This window comes from Octodon degus, unplaced genomic scaffold (assembly GCF_000260255.1).
Source record: "Octodon degus isolate 3935 unplaced genomic scaffold, OctDeg1.0 scaffold00204, whole genome shotgun sequence".
Lineage (NCBI taxonomy): Eukaryota > Metazoa > Chordata > Mammalia > Rodentia > Octodontidae > Octodon > Octodon degus.
Genome location: NW_004524780.1, coordinates 3171362 through 3183723, shown reverse-complemented (window position 1 = coordinate 3183723; position 12362 = coordinate 3171362).

Here is a 12362-nt window from a genome sequence, read left to right as displayed (position 1 = left end):
CCCTGTTTCTGTGGGCCGTGGGAAGAAGTGGAGGGAGCACTGTGTTCCCTGCTCCATGGTGAAAGTGTTCCAGGGCCGGGGAAATGGCTCAGTAGAATAAGCACTTCCCTGGCAAGTGCAAGGGCCTGAGTTCAATCTCCTGTTCTGCAAAGAAAGAAAGAAAGAAAGAGAGAGAGAGAGAGAGAGAGAGAGAGAGAGAGAGAGAGAGAAAGAAAGTGTTCCAGGACCCCGCTGCCCACCTGTACCCATTGGTAGTGGGTGCTACTGAGCCCGGGTAGACTCTGCAGGGAGGGGTGGAGTAAAGTACGGCTTATGAAGTAGACACAGTAAGGGAATAACCACAACCAATAACAGAACAACTAGAAGGATTAAGATAGCCAGTAACAAAACAGAACAACTGGAACTATAGCCAATAAAAAAAGAATAGAATAATTGTAACCACAGCCAATAAAAAAAAACAGAGCAATTGCAACCACAGCCAGTAACAAAGCAGATCAATTATAGCCACAAGCAATGACAAAGCAGAATAGTTGTTGCCACAGCCAATAACAAAACAGAACAAATGTAACCATGGCCAATAAAAAAACAGCAGTTGTAACTATAGCCAATAAGAAAATAGATCATTTGTGACCACATACTAATTACACTGCTCCTATCTATGGCTTTTCAGCTGATGCTGGGGATTAAAACTAGTGACTTTGCACTGAGCTTTATCTCCAGTCCTTACATATCTTAGATTTGAAGCAGAATCTTAATAAGCTACTAGATTGCTCAGGTTGGATTTGAACCTACAACTCTCTTGCCTCAGCCTCCCGAAGAGCCAGCACGACAGGATATGCCATGAGGCAGCTGCAGATCTCTTACTGCCTGTCTGCCCTCTCTGATTTCTGGAAGGCTTTCTAAAGTCTGCACAGTCAGACCTGAACTCATCAGTCCCCTCTCTGTGCCCTGAAAAAACAGCCTTTTCCTTCCACTTCTGGGTACTGAATGACCCTTGCAAAGCCACCTCAGTAGGGAGCTCCTGGTCCCTGTCCACCCTTCTTTCCCCAGCTACAGGGGCACTGGCTTCCCCACTTTCTTTCACTCCTGCTTTCTCTTGTTTTCATTCCTCTGCCTCCTTTGTTCACAGCTCAGCTGCTGCTCCTACTTTTGAGCATCCATTCCTTTTTCTTGCAATAAAGGTGGTCTTTCCCTTGAGAGTCTACCTGGGCCACTAAGAGCTCAGAACCCGTGGAGACCTCTAGCATCTTTAGGAGTCTTCAGTCTCCTTTCTGCCCTGCTCCTGGCTGGGCCTGGCCAACCCCAGGCCCCTGTCCTCCAAGCCCAACTTCACTGGGCCACAGTTCCTGCCTGCCATGCTGTGCGCCTGGGTGCTCTCTCTGGCCATCCTGCGTGACCCCATGCATCTGATTTTCCATCTCCTGCTGCATAATGAGGGCATAGACAGGCTGAGTTCAAGCTGCCACTGGTGCCTGCATTCCCATGCCCACCACAAGCCCTGCTCTGTGGACGCCTGCTCTGTGCATGCAGGTGGGAATGCACGCTGTCACCTGAATGGTGCCTGAAAGGCTCATTTCTCCAGGAAGCCCTCAAAGCAGCTGATGTTGTAAAGACATATGAAGGCAAAAACAAGCTATGTGTGGTGGCGCAGGCCCTTCATCACACCACCCTGTGAGGCTGAGGCAGGGAGATTCAAGTTTAAGTGCTGTCTGGGCCACTTAACAATTTACCCAGAGCCTGCCAAACTCTTGCCAGAGGACTGTAGGGGGTCTCAGTGTGAAGGCTCTCGGCTCGCTCCCCAGGGCTGAAAAGCATAAAGAAATAAATGAAATTGCCCTTGTGGGTGGAGTAACAGTCCTGTGTTCAGGTTCATACTCTGGGCACCCACCATAGAGTGGTGAGGACCCAGCCCATTCTCTTGCTTGGATGTGGAAGCCTGGGCCTGGGGAGGGGGCTTCTTTACATTCACATCTGTTCCTGAGGAGCAACCTCTCCAGGCCGCAGGGGACCTGTGGCTCCTCTCTGGGTCCTCCATGTTGCTCTGGGCTGTGGCTCCATGTACCAGAAACTATCACCCCCGGCTTTGCTTCAGGTAGCTGAGGCAGGCCCTCGGAGCACTTTCCAACCCACCTGCATGTCCTGGCAGCCCGAGGCAGGACAATCCAACAGACTCACGCTGTCACCCCATCCTTGTTGGGGTAACACAAGTCCTTCATCCCTCAGATTTTCTATTTGATTTCTCAAATACAGAGAAGTGGATGCTGAATGTTGCATCCTATTACCAATAACAAGATGCTTAAGGTTTTTTTCTCTTCTTTTTAATTTCTTATAACTTTTTTCCAACTTTGTAGCATATTTCTAATAATCTAAACAACTAATTGAAGACAACACTATGCAATACAACCAACACTGTCAAATTCATATTATTTTACATATAATTACAAAAAAAGCATGGACAACCAAGAGTGTAAAACTCCCCTCCCAACACTCGGGAGGCTGAGGCAGGAGGATTGCCTCCAGTTGGAGGCCAACCTGAGCTACACAGTGAGAACCTGTTTTAAAACTAGAAGAATACGACACTTCCGAAATGTGAAACTTGGGGCCAGGGAGATGGCTCAGTGGAATAAGCGCTTCCCTGGCAAGGGCAAGGGCCTGAGTTCAACCCGCGGTTCCGCCAAAAAATAAGTAAAACTCGGGGAGAGTGGAGTTAAGGGGACATGCAGTGTGATTAGGAATGCTGTGTGGGGGCTGGTGAGATGGCTCAGTGGTCTAGAGCACCTACTTAGAACAAGCTTAGCAAAGCACAGGGACCGCGGTTCAATCCCCCAGCACCACATGCCAGCCAGCCCCGCCCCCTGGTGGGCTGAGCTGGCCACACACACACACACACACACACACACACGCACGCACGCACGCATACATACATAAATTTTATTTAAAAAAAAAAAACACCTTATCTCAATGCCTGAAAGCCCATACTTAGAAGGCTATATTTAAAAGAAGTGTCCACTCCAAGATTCAGCTGAATTTTATTTTTTATTTTTTATTTTTATTTTTGTATTTTAGGGAAAGGTCTACAGGGTATCCAGGGTCTCACTACTGGATTGGACTCTTAGTGATTCACTTGTTTACAGCCTCCCAAGAGCTGGGATTACAGGCATGTGCCACCATTCCCAGTCTCAATTGCAGTTTTAGCACACCCCGGGGGCAGGGCTGGCAAGGCATGCCCAGGGATTGAACCCCTGGCCCCTGCGCCTGCTTGCAGGCTCTTTAATCCACTGAGCTATTTGGCTGGCCCCTTTGGCTGTATTTGAAACCCTTCTTGTGGAATTTTAGACACACCAAATCCAAAGAACAATTTCAAAGGGAAAAAGGCTACTTTGAAACCTTGCTACCCCCACCCCATCAGGGTAATCCCATTCTCTTCCAGAGGAAAGCAAATGCCCAAAGTAAAGCAGGAGCCTGTGGCACAGATGCACCAGGTCAATTTCTGTCCAGCTGATTACCAACAAAGTGCTTGGGTGGGTGTGTTTTGTGGATTCCTGGGGAATCTCCTCTCAGTGCTGATCCTCTGACCCGGAAGCACCTTCTGACCTTAGAGTCCAAGGAAAATCAGCTCGCACCTAGGAAGCTCGGAGCCCGCCATAGGGCCTATCCCCCTCTCCTGAAGGCCTTTATCTCCCTGGAGCTAGGAGGGAGTCCCAAGCCTGACTCCCCTTGCCCAACCCTAAAGCCAGGTAAATAGGAGAAATAATTAAGCAGGCTGAGATTCCTAAAGAACTTCTCTAACACACCTAAGAGAGGGAAACTCAAGGGGGAGGGGAGGCTGCCTTTTATGGCCGGGGAGCCAGGGAGGGAACTCCATTGGGTGCCCCGGAAGAGGACACTTCAAAGAAAAGTGCGATTTCATGGGAAGTGACTCAATCTGACCGCCTTGAAGCTCCAAAGTCATGGGTGGCAGAAGGCGTGTAACACCAGCTCAGGGATGCTGGACGTGGGGTGCACTTGGAGAGGGTCACCCCCCCCCAAAGCTCCCAGACCCGCAGGAGTTTAAGTCTTCTGCTGAGCTGAGAAACCAGCTTTCACCTTGCATGAAGCAAGGGCTTTCCCTTCCCCAGGGGAGGCTACAACTTTTGGGGCAGGGCATTGGCATTTAAATGGCCCACATTTGACTTTGTGAAGAGAATTCCTCTTGAGAATTCCACCCAGAGTCACTCCCACCTACATCCGGGTCAGAGCTGGCCTCTGGGCTCTCACCTTTAAAGAGTTCTGTATAAACAATGGATTGATCGATTGCAACCCTGGAATTGAACCCAGGACCTTCACCCTCAGCTACGTCCCTAAGCCTTTAGCACAATTTTGAAGCAGTGTTTCCCTAAGTTGCCCCCAAGAGGGCTGAGATTCTAGGTAGGCGCCACCATACCCAGCAGGAGGAACACTTTGAGGACTCCAGTCCTCCCTAGTAACAGCTTTTCTTTTTTCTGGTTTCTGACCCCACCCACAAGTCATTTATTGCTACTATCCAGTACTCTTCCCCTCCCCCCCCCAATACTCTTGAGTTGGACAAGAGGGGTCCAGACTAGAGGACTTTCGGCATTGGCTCTGGACTGGATGTGGAAGCAAAAACCCCAGTCACACACTGCTATGAGGTTCTCACCTGTTTCTCAGTGTCTTGTATGAGCCAAGACAGGAAGGCACACACCCCAGCAAGTCACTGCCTGAGAAGCAGCGCACCACCTTAGGCAAGGTGCGGTCGGGAGCCACCTCTTCTCCTGCCTCTACCCAGCTGGGTCTGATTCAGACACTGCTTCAGCCTTTCCTCTAAGTGTATAACTCAGCGTGAGGGATATTTCCCGCATCCTCGGGGATGTTTCTAACCAGTGCTCCAAGTTTTACCACTTCTAGCTCTGCATGACCCGTGAGCCTGTGATCTTGTCACCTGGCTTGCCTGAAGTGAAGCCACCATGAAAACTTCTCAAAACCATCACTGCCACCTGTCCCCTGCTACCAGGCTGTGTCCCTAAACTTTTCTCACCACACAGGAGCTGCACGGCACTCATCCATCTGGTTTTCTTCTTTCTTTCCTTACTTTCTTTCAAAACAAAGTTCATACAGCCCTTGCGGGCCCTGAGTTTACAGTCATCCTCTTGTGTCAGTCTCCAGATTATTTTCCCTTGCCTTTTTCTGGCTGTCTCCATGTCCTGAATGGATACAAAACATTTCCCTTTCGTGTGTGTGTGTGTGTGTGTGTGTGTGTGTGTGTTTCTTGAGTTTGCCCAACTGCTATATAAAATTGGTTTTAGGGTCCTAATTATACAAAGGTATATTGTAAACTTAAGACAATCTTAGGAACTGTTCCTCCAATTAGGCTTTCAAGGGGCTGAGGAGATGGCCCAGTAGAATAAGCACTTGCCTGGCAAGTGTAAGGCCCCAAGTTCAATCCCTGGTTCCGCAAAAAAAAAAAAAAAAAATTGGCTTTCATCAACTTTATATGTTTGTTAAGGATGACTGTTTACTGTTTTCTACTTTCTCTTTTCCTCATTTTTTTAAAAGAATACATTATTTTGTGTTTTTCAACTCAGATAAGCCTCATGAATACATTCTATACTTACTATTTTTTTCTTTGAGGGCCCTGAGAATTGAAACTAGGGTGTTAATACTGAGATGTTTTGTCAGCACTTTTTTTTTAAAGCTTTGTTTTTTGTTTTTTGGGTTTTTTTTTTTTTTCTGTATTTTAGGGAAGGGTCTTCAGGGTGTTCAGGATCTCACTACTAGATTGGACCCATAGTGATCCTCCTGTTTACAGACTCCCAAGAACTGGGATTATAAGTGCACACCACCATGCCCAGTCTCAATTGCCCTCTCAGCGTACCCTGGGGATGGGGTTGGCATGGCAGGCCCGGGGACCGAACCTCCGGCCCCTGTTCTTGTTTGCAGGCGCTTTAATCCACTGCGTTGTTTTTTTTTTTTTTTTTTTGGGGGGGGGGTGGGTGAACCAGGTCCACTGAGTTATTTGGCTGGCCTTCATGAGCACATTTTTAAAAATGTATTTGAAAATAAATCCTGAGACAGGGTCTTACTAAATTGCCCAGGCTGGGTTCAAACTTGCAAGCTTCCGATTTTAACCTCAAAGAGTGGCAGGATTACAGGTCTGTGCAAATACCCCTAACATATTTACTTTTTATTTTAAAAGAATAAAAATTAGTAAAACGAAACAGAACATTTGAACCAATACAGGATTTCATTATGCAAAATGGTAGGAATTCAACAGTCATTACTTTTCATATTGTTATCTTCGAATTAGTTCAGATTACCAGATATAAGCATGCAAAATTGGTCACAAAAAGTTAACAAGAGGAAAAAGAATGAAGCATTAACTGTTCCGTAATTGGACTGCAGTCACGGTATTTTTTATCAGATCTTATAAAGACCTTTAGGAAAGGCCTCCAGAGCTGCTGCAGAAAGCAGCAAGGATATTGGCATGAGTGTGTTCAAAGCCAGGGAAGCACTGTAAGGGAAATTCATGGCAAAGCGTCTTTTACGGTAGCAATTTTTTTTTTTTTAATTAAACATATGCTGCTATTTGGTTTTGTACTTTAGGACAGGGTCTCACTGAGTAGATGTGACGAGTAGTGATCCACCATGCTCAGTCTCAATCGCTGTCTCCGAGCATCCTGGGGGCGGGGTCAGCACGGCAGGCCTGGGGATTGAACTCCCAGCCCCTGCATCTGCCTAAGCAGGTACTTTAATCCTCTGAGCTATTTGGCCGGCCCTCATTTGTGATCAGCCTATGGACAGCAGATTTCACTGTTCTTCAGGGAAGCAGATCCGTGGGAGCCCGGAGCCGGGATGTTGGGTTTTATTTTCTCCTCAGGCACTTCTCATTTGGTGGCCACTCAGGTCAGCCTTCCGTGTCTTAGTTTACTTCCTATAAAATGACAAGATGAAGCTGAGCTCTTCTAGTTTCTCAGCACTTTCAAATGCTGGCTTCCCTCCCCCCCCAACTGCTACTCCGATCTCTGGGACGGCTCTCGCGATGGCTCTGGGAGAGTCTTTTCAACCTAGAAATGCATCTGAACCCACTGTACTACGGAAAATCACGGGGAGCTTTTGCTCTGTACCAAAAAACATCTTAATTAGCTGCTGTCTTTTAAAATACTCCTCCCCAAGCTCACAGATAGGCCTGGGGGTGGGGCGCTGGCAGAAGGAAGCCAGAGGAGAGAAGAGCAAACAGCACTCGAAAGCCCCCACATCTCAGATGCAATTATTTTCTGTTGTTCTGTGCAGTTTTATTTCACAAACCAGTATCCTTAATTAAGGAAAAAAAAAAAAAAAACCCTTTTGGCAAACAGCAACAATGTAGGGATGAGGACTCTCTGGCACAAAGCCGGCCACGCACATCCTCCACTTGCCCAGCTGTGGCTGCAGGGTGGGAAGCAGGAGCCCCGGGGCTGCGCCGCGCCAGGTGCAGGGTTAGAGCTGAGCCACTGGGCACCTCTGGTCCACACCGGCTCTTCAGCAAGCCAACATCCCATTATTGGCGTTACTGCTTTTCTTGAGAGAACAAGGAAGTCGCAGAAAGTCAGGCAGGAGTAAAAAAAAAGAATCCAAAGTGAGTAAAATCTTTGACTAACGTTTCTGATGGCTCCAAGCTATTCCTTTTTCTTTTTTGTAGACTCTTCCTGTCATTAGCATCATTATTGCATTGTGGGAGATTGAGTCCAGGGTCCTGGCGCTGAGCCGCATCTCCAGCCTTTTTTCCCTATTTTCAGTGTGAGACAAGGTCGTGCTAATTTGGAAACTTGACTGAGCTGACTAGAACTGGTAATCCTGCTCCTGTCTCCCAAACGTTGCAATTATAGATATGGACCACCACGACCAGCTCAAATGCCTTTATTTAGAACTTAAGTGTTTCCACACTCGTTTAAGTATTTGTCAAAGATATGCATGCAGACTTTCTACCAGGCAGCAAAATCATAGTCGAATTGAAAACTTGATTTTTTTTTTTTTTTTTTTTTCCCTGAACTAGATACTGAACTCTGGCCCTTGAGCTTGCCAGGAAAGCGCTTATTCTACTGATCCATCTCCCTGGCCCCTGAAAACTTGATTAATTCTCAATTTTGCGTGGACTGTAGCGGGGCATGTAGACCATGGTGGCTTTGCTTTCTGTCTGCATGGAGTGGCGAGGACACATGGGGACATCTGCTTTTGCTGTTTTTTTACAGGAAAAGAGGGAAGTGACTTTCAAGAGCTGGCTTATCAGGGTCAGGTGTGCTAGAGTACACGCCATCAGCACTTGGGAGGCTGCAACAGGATTGTCTCAAGTCTGAGGTGGGGTTGGGCTACTTGGTAAGTTCAAGGCCAGCTTGGAGTACACAGCAAGATCCAGTGTGGCCTCACATGTGTGGGCTGCAGTTGGAGTCTGATTTCCTCAGACCTAATTAGGTGTAGTCTTAGTCTCTGATGTACTGGTATTCCGAGTTGGGGGCATTTTGGGTTTTCAGGACCACAAAGGCTCTGGTCACAGGAATGGATTGAGGTGTTTATGGATTCAGAACTCAGATGGCTAGGGGAGGGATGTGGCTAAGCAGCAGGAAGTCAACTCTCAAGAGGGTTCCCCAGAAGTGTATCACTGTCTGCACCTTTACTTGCCCTCTTCTCTTTTCTGGCTACCCTGAGCTGAGCACTTTAGTTCCACTGTGTGTTTCTGTCATTTTGTTCCTGGCTTTCCTCTGGCCTGAACAGCAGAATCAGTTCAACATGGACTGAGACCACTGGACCTTGGGACATAATAAATCCTTCTTGCTTTAGGTTGGTGATCTTTCTGTGGGTGTTGATGGGATAGGGCCTTCACACTGAGCTACATCTCCTATTCTTTTCATGTTTTTACTTTGAGGGAGGGTTTCACTCATTCCCTAAGTTTTCTAAACTGAGCTTGAACATGCAGTCCTCTTGCCTCAGCCTCCCACAGTTCTAGGATCACAGGAGTGCACCACCATACCCAGCTTAGTTTGTTCTTTTCCTATCCAAATGACTAAATGAACTCATTTGCTTTTATCCTTTTAAGAAAAGTCCCTGAGATTCTCTCAGGCTTTCACAGAGAGTACATTGGCCAAGCAATGGCCATGACTCAACCACATGGCTGACACTGACAAAGGTTCTACAATCTGAGGTATAGGATCTCAGGATAAATCGTGAGGGGATTTCACTGACCTTATCAGACCCAAAGCTACAACTCTTGTTGCATAGGTCTTGCTTTACCTTGGTCTTAACCACCCAGCAGAAAAGTATAAAAACGCAGTATAAGAAGTAAAGCCATGGTGTTATGTTGAACTGTAGGGGACTCAGGTCAACAATTTCTGACATTGCCAGTCAAGCGGAAGACCCAATACTATTATGGGCTACTGGACTCTTTTAGAATATTTTGCTGAGTTTACACACCTATAATATTCAAATAATGGAACTTAACAAAAAAAGGGGATACAGATGAATGTCCATTTTGTATCTGTGTATTCAAAATGGTTAGGATAGATATATACTTGCATTCTCTTAATGAATAGAGGGATTTGTTCTAATAGTGTTTGTAAATAGGATATCAATTCTGCATCTTGTACAGCAATTAACCACTAGGAAGAATGTATGCAATGTGTGAATTATTGAATCTGTCCTACCAATTTGGTTTGAAACTGTCTCATTGCTATTTGTTTCTCAATAAAATTATGGAAAAAAAAAAGTCCCTGAGAAGAGACCAAGGCTGGGAACACTGTGACCCCTCTCACAGCTTTGTTTTTATTGTCTACTCCACTTGAAGAGCTTTTGGGTCCCTGTGTCCCTAAGGGAACATTGTGTTCTGCTTGGCTCAACTGCCAACCAAATTCATGTGTCCATAGAAACCTGGGCCTGTCTTCGTATGGCTGAGAACTGTGGTTTATTGTTAAAAAATTTCCTTTCTTCCTCTCTCTCCAGAGTAGATTTACTAGAAATACATCATGCAAATGGTGATTGATGAAGACACTGTTGTCCTGAGAACACATATTGATTTGGGGAGCTCACACTCCCCGGTCCCCGGGCCTCTTGCAGGGGACTTGGATGACCCAGAGATGGGCTGCTTGCCGCTCCTGCCCAGAATTCCCTTCTCGGTGACTCCCACTGTTGGGATCCTTTGCAAGACTTTCCATGTTTAGATTCAGAACTTCTGGTTTCCTGGTTGGGCTCACCCATGCAATGCTGCCTCTTCTTTAATAAGTGCAGAGAACTGTGGTGTTTGCCTCCATCACCTCTCACAGGAGTTGATCAATAAGAGTTGCCCGGAGCAATGAAGAAATGCAGAGAAAGAGGTCCACAATGTTATCTCTGGCTGCTGATTCCCAGGAAAAAAGATTTCTGTGCAACAGACCCTAAGCAACAGACCAGGCAAACATAATGGAAAGTAGAGGGATGGGTGGGGGTGGGGTGGAGGCCTGGGGACACCCTTCCTGGGTCCCTTTCTCTTCTTTTTATGCAGGTATTTCTTTATTTCCATGAAATCAACACCAAACACACTTTTCCCAGAGCCTGGAGAGGTGGTGCATGCCTATCACCCCAATATTCTGGGAGGTTGAAGCAGGAGGATTACAAATTTTGAGCCCAACCTGATCAATTTAGCAATTTAGTGAAATTCTGTTTTAAAATAAAAAAGTAAAGTAAAAGGCACAATGGGAAGATCCTGGGTTCAATCCCCAGGACCTGATAAAAGTAAAAAGGACAGAAAAGCAGGGAGCAAGCAGCATTTAGCCATCAGTTTCATTTGCAGAAGGCATCTCGGCCCTGCACTTTAGAAGTCAATAAGCAGAGCTTTGGGCGATTAGAGTTGGAAATATGATCGGTAGCATTGATTGCTTGCTTGATTCTCATAATGTCTGTCTCTGGCTTTCTGATAATTTTACTTTCAAAGTTGGAAAAAAGGAGTAGCATGACCCTTCCGGCCTCAGGCTCCCCCTGCAGTGACAGCCCCCATTAATTTGTCTGACCTCACCCCATTTGCTAATTCACAGGCTCACCTGCAACCGCCTGGCCATCCTCAGAGACAGAGTTAATTGCAATCAATATGCTGTGGCTTCCGTCCCTGTACCTCCCTGGAAAAATCTCATCTCTCCAGGAGATGGGGCAGTGGGCGACTCCTGGAGATGAGCAACCAGGTATATTTCAGAGTTTGTGTCCATTTGAAGGTATTTGGTTTTCAAACTTTGTGTCCAAATAGTAACACCCACTGTCACTCTTGTGGTTGTAGAGGCTTTCTGCAATTCAGCAAAATTTAAAGTGCACTTTCTCAACTCTAAAGTGATACAGAATTCATGAAAGAAAATCATTAAGATAATGCATCATGACTCAGACTGTGGCGGTGTACGCTTTTAATCCCAGCCTTTGGGACACCGAGGCAGGAAGATCGCTGGAAATTTGAGGCCAGCCTGGACATAGTGAGACCCTGTCTCAAAAAAAAAAAAAAAATTAATAGTAAAGAGAAAAATAAACTCATTATGTATGGATAACAGTGTTCAGGTAAAAGTTCCTGTCTTCCTCCCCTGTAATAGCATGTAAATAGTCCTTGCGTGTGGTACCCCACTTTCCATGAGGCCCATGAGTTACATTTCTCCCTGCACAAGATGTCTAGTGAAGATTTTGAGCTTGTGATCATGGCCAGTCAGTGCTCTTTTCATTCTTTCGTTGCTTGATCCTTCCATCCACTCATCCATCTACCTATCCATCCATTAATTCATCCATTCATTTATTCATCTATTTTGCAGAGCTGGGAATAGGACACAGGGCTGGGTGAATGCTTGGGAGATCCTCCATTGAGCTGCACTCCCAGCCCCAAACGTGTGCTGATATTTTCAAGTTCAGACCATTTAAAGATGCTGTGATTATCCAGTGGAGAAAGGGCCAGCAAGGCTTTCCTCTGCCTCCAGGTCTACCCAGAAAGCAAAACTGGGAGGAACAATGAAGTGATTTTCTGAGTTTTTTCCCATAAAAGTAGTGTTGTTCTGTTTTATCAAACAAGAGTGACACACATCTAGCTGGGCAGGATGGTGAGCACCTTTACTCCAAGCACTCTGGGAGGTAGACGCAGGAGGATCGCAAGTGGAGCCCAATGTGGGGAAATTGGTGGCTTGTCAAGACCCTGAATGAAAATAAAATAAAAAATAAAAAGGGTCTGGAGACATAGCTCAGTGTGAAGGTCCTGGTTTAATACCCAGTATAACACACACACACACACACACACACACAAATACACACTGGGGGGGTAGGGAGGAAGGAGGGAAAGAGAAACATGTCTGTAATTCTGTTCTCTCTCCTCTTTCTCCTATCTGTCTCTGCCTCTTTGC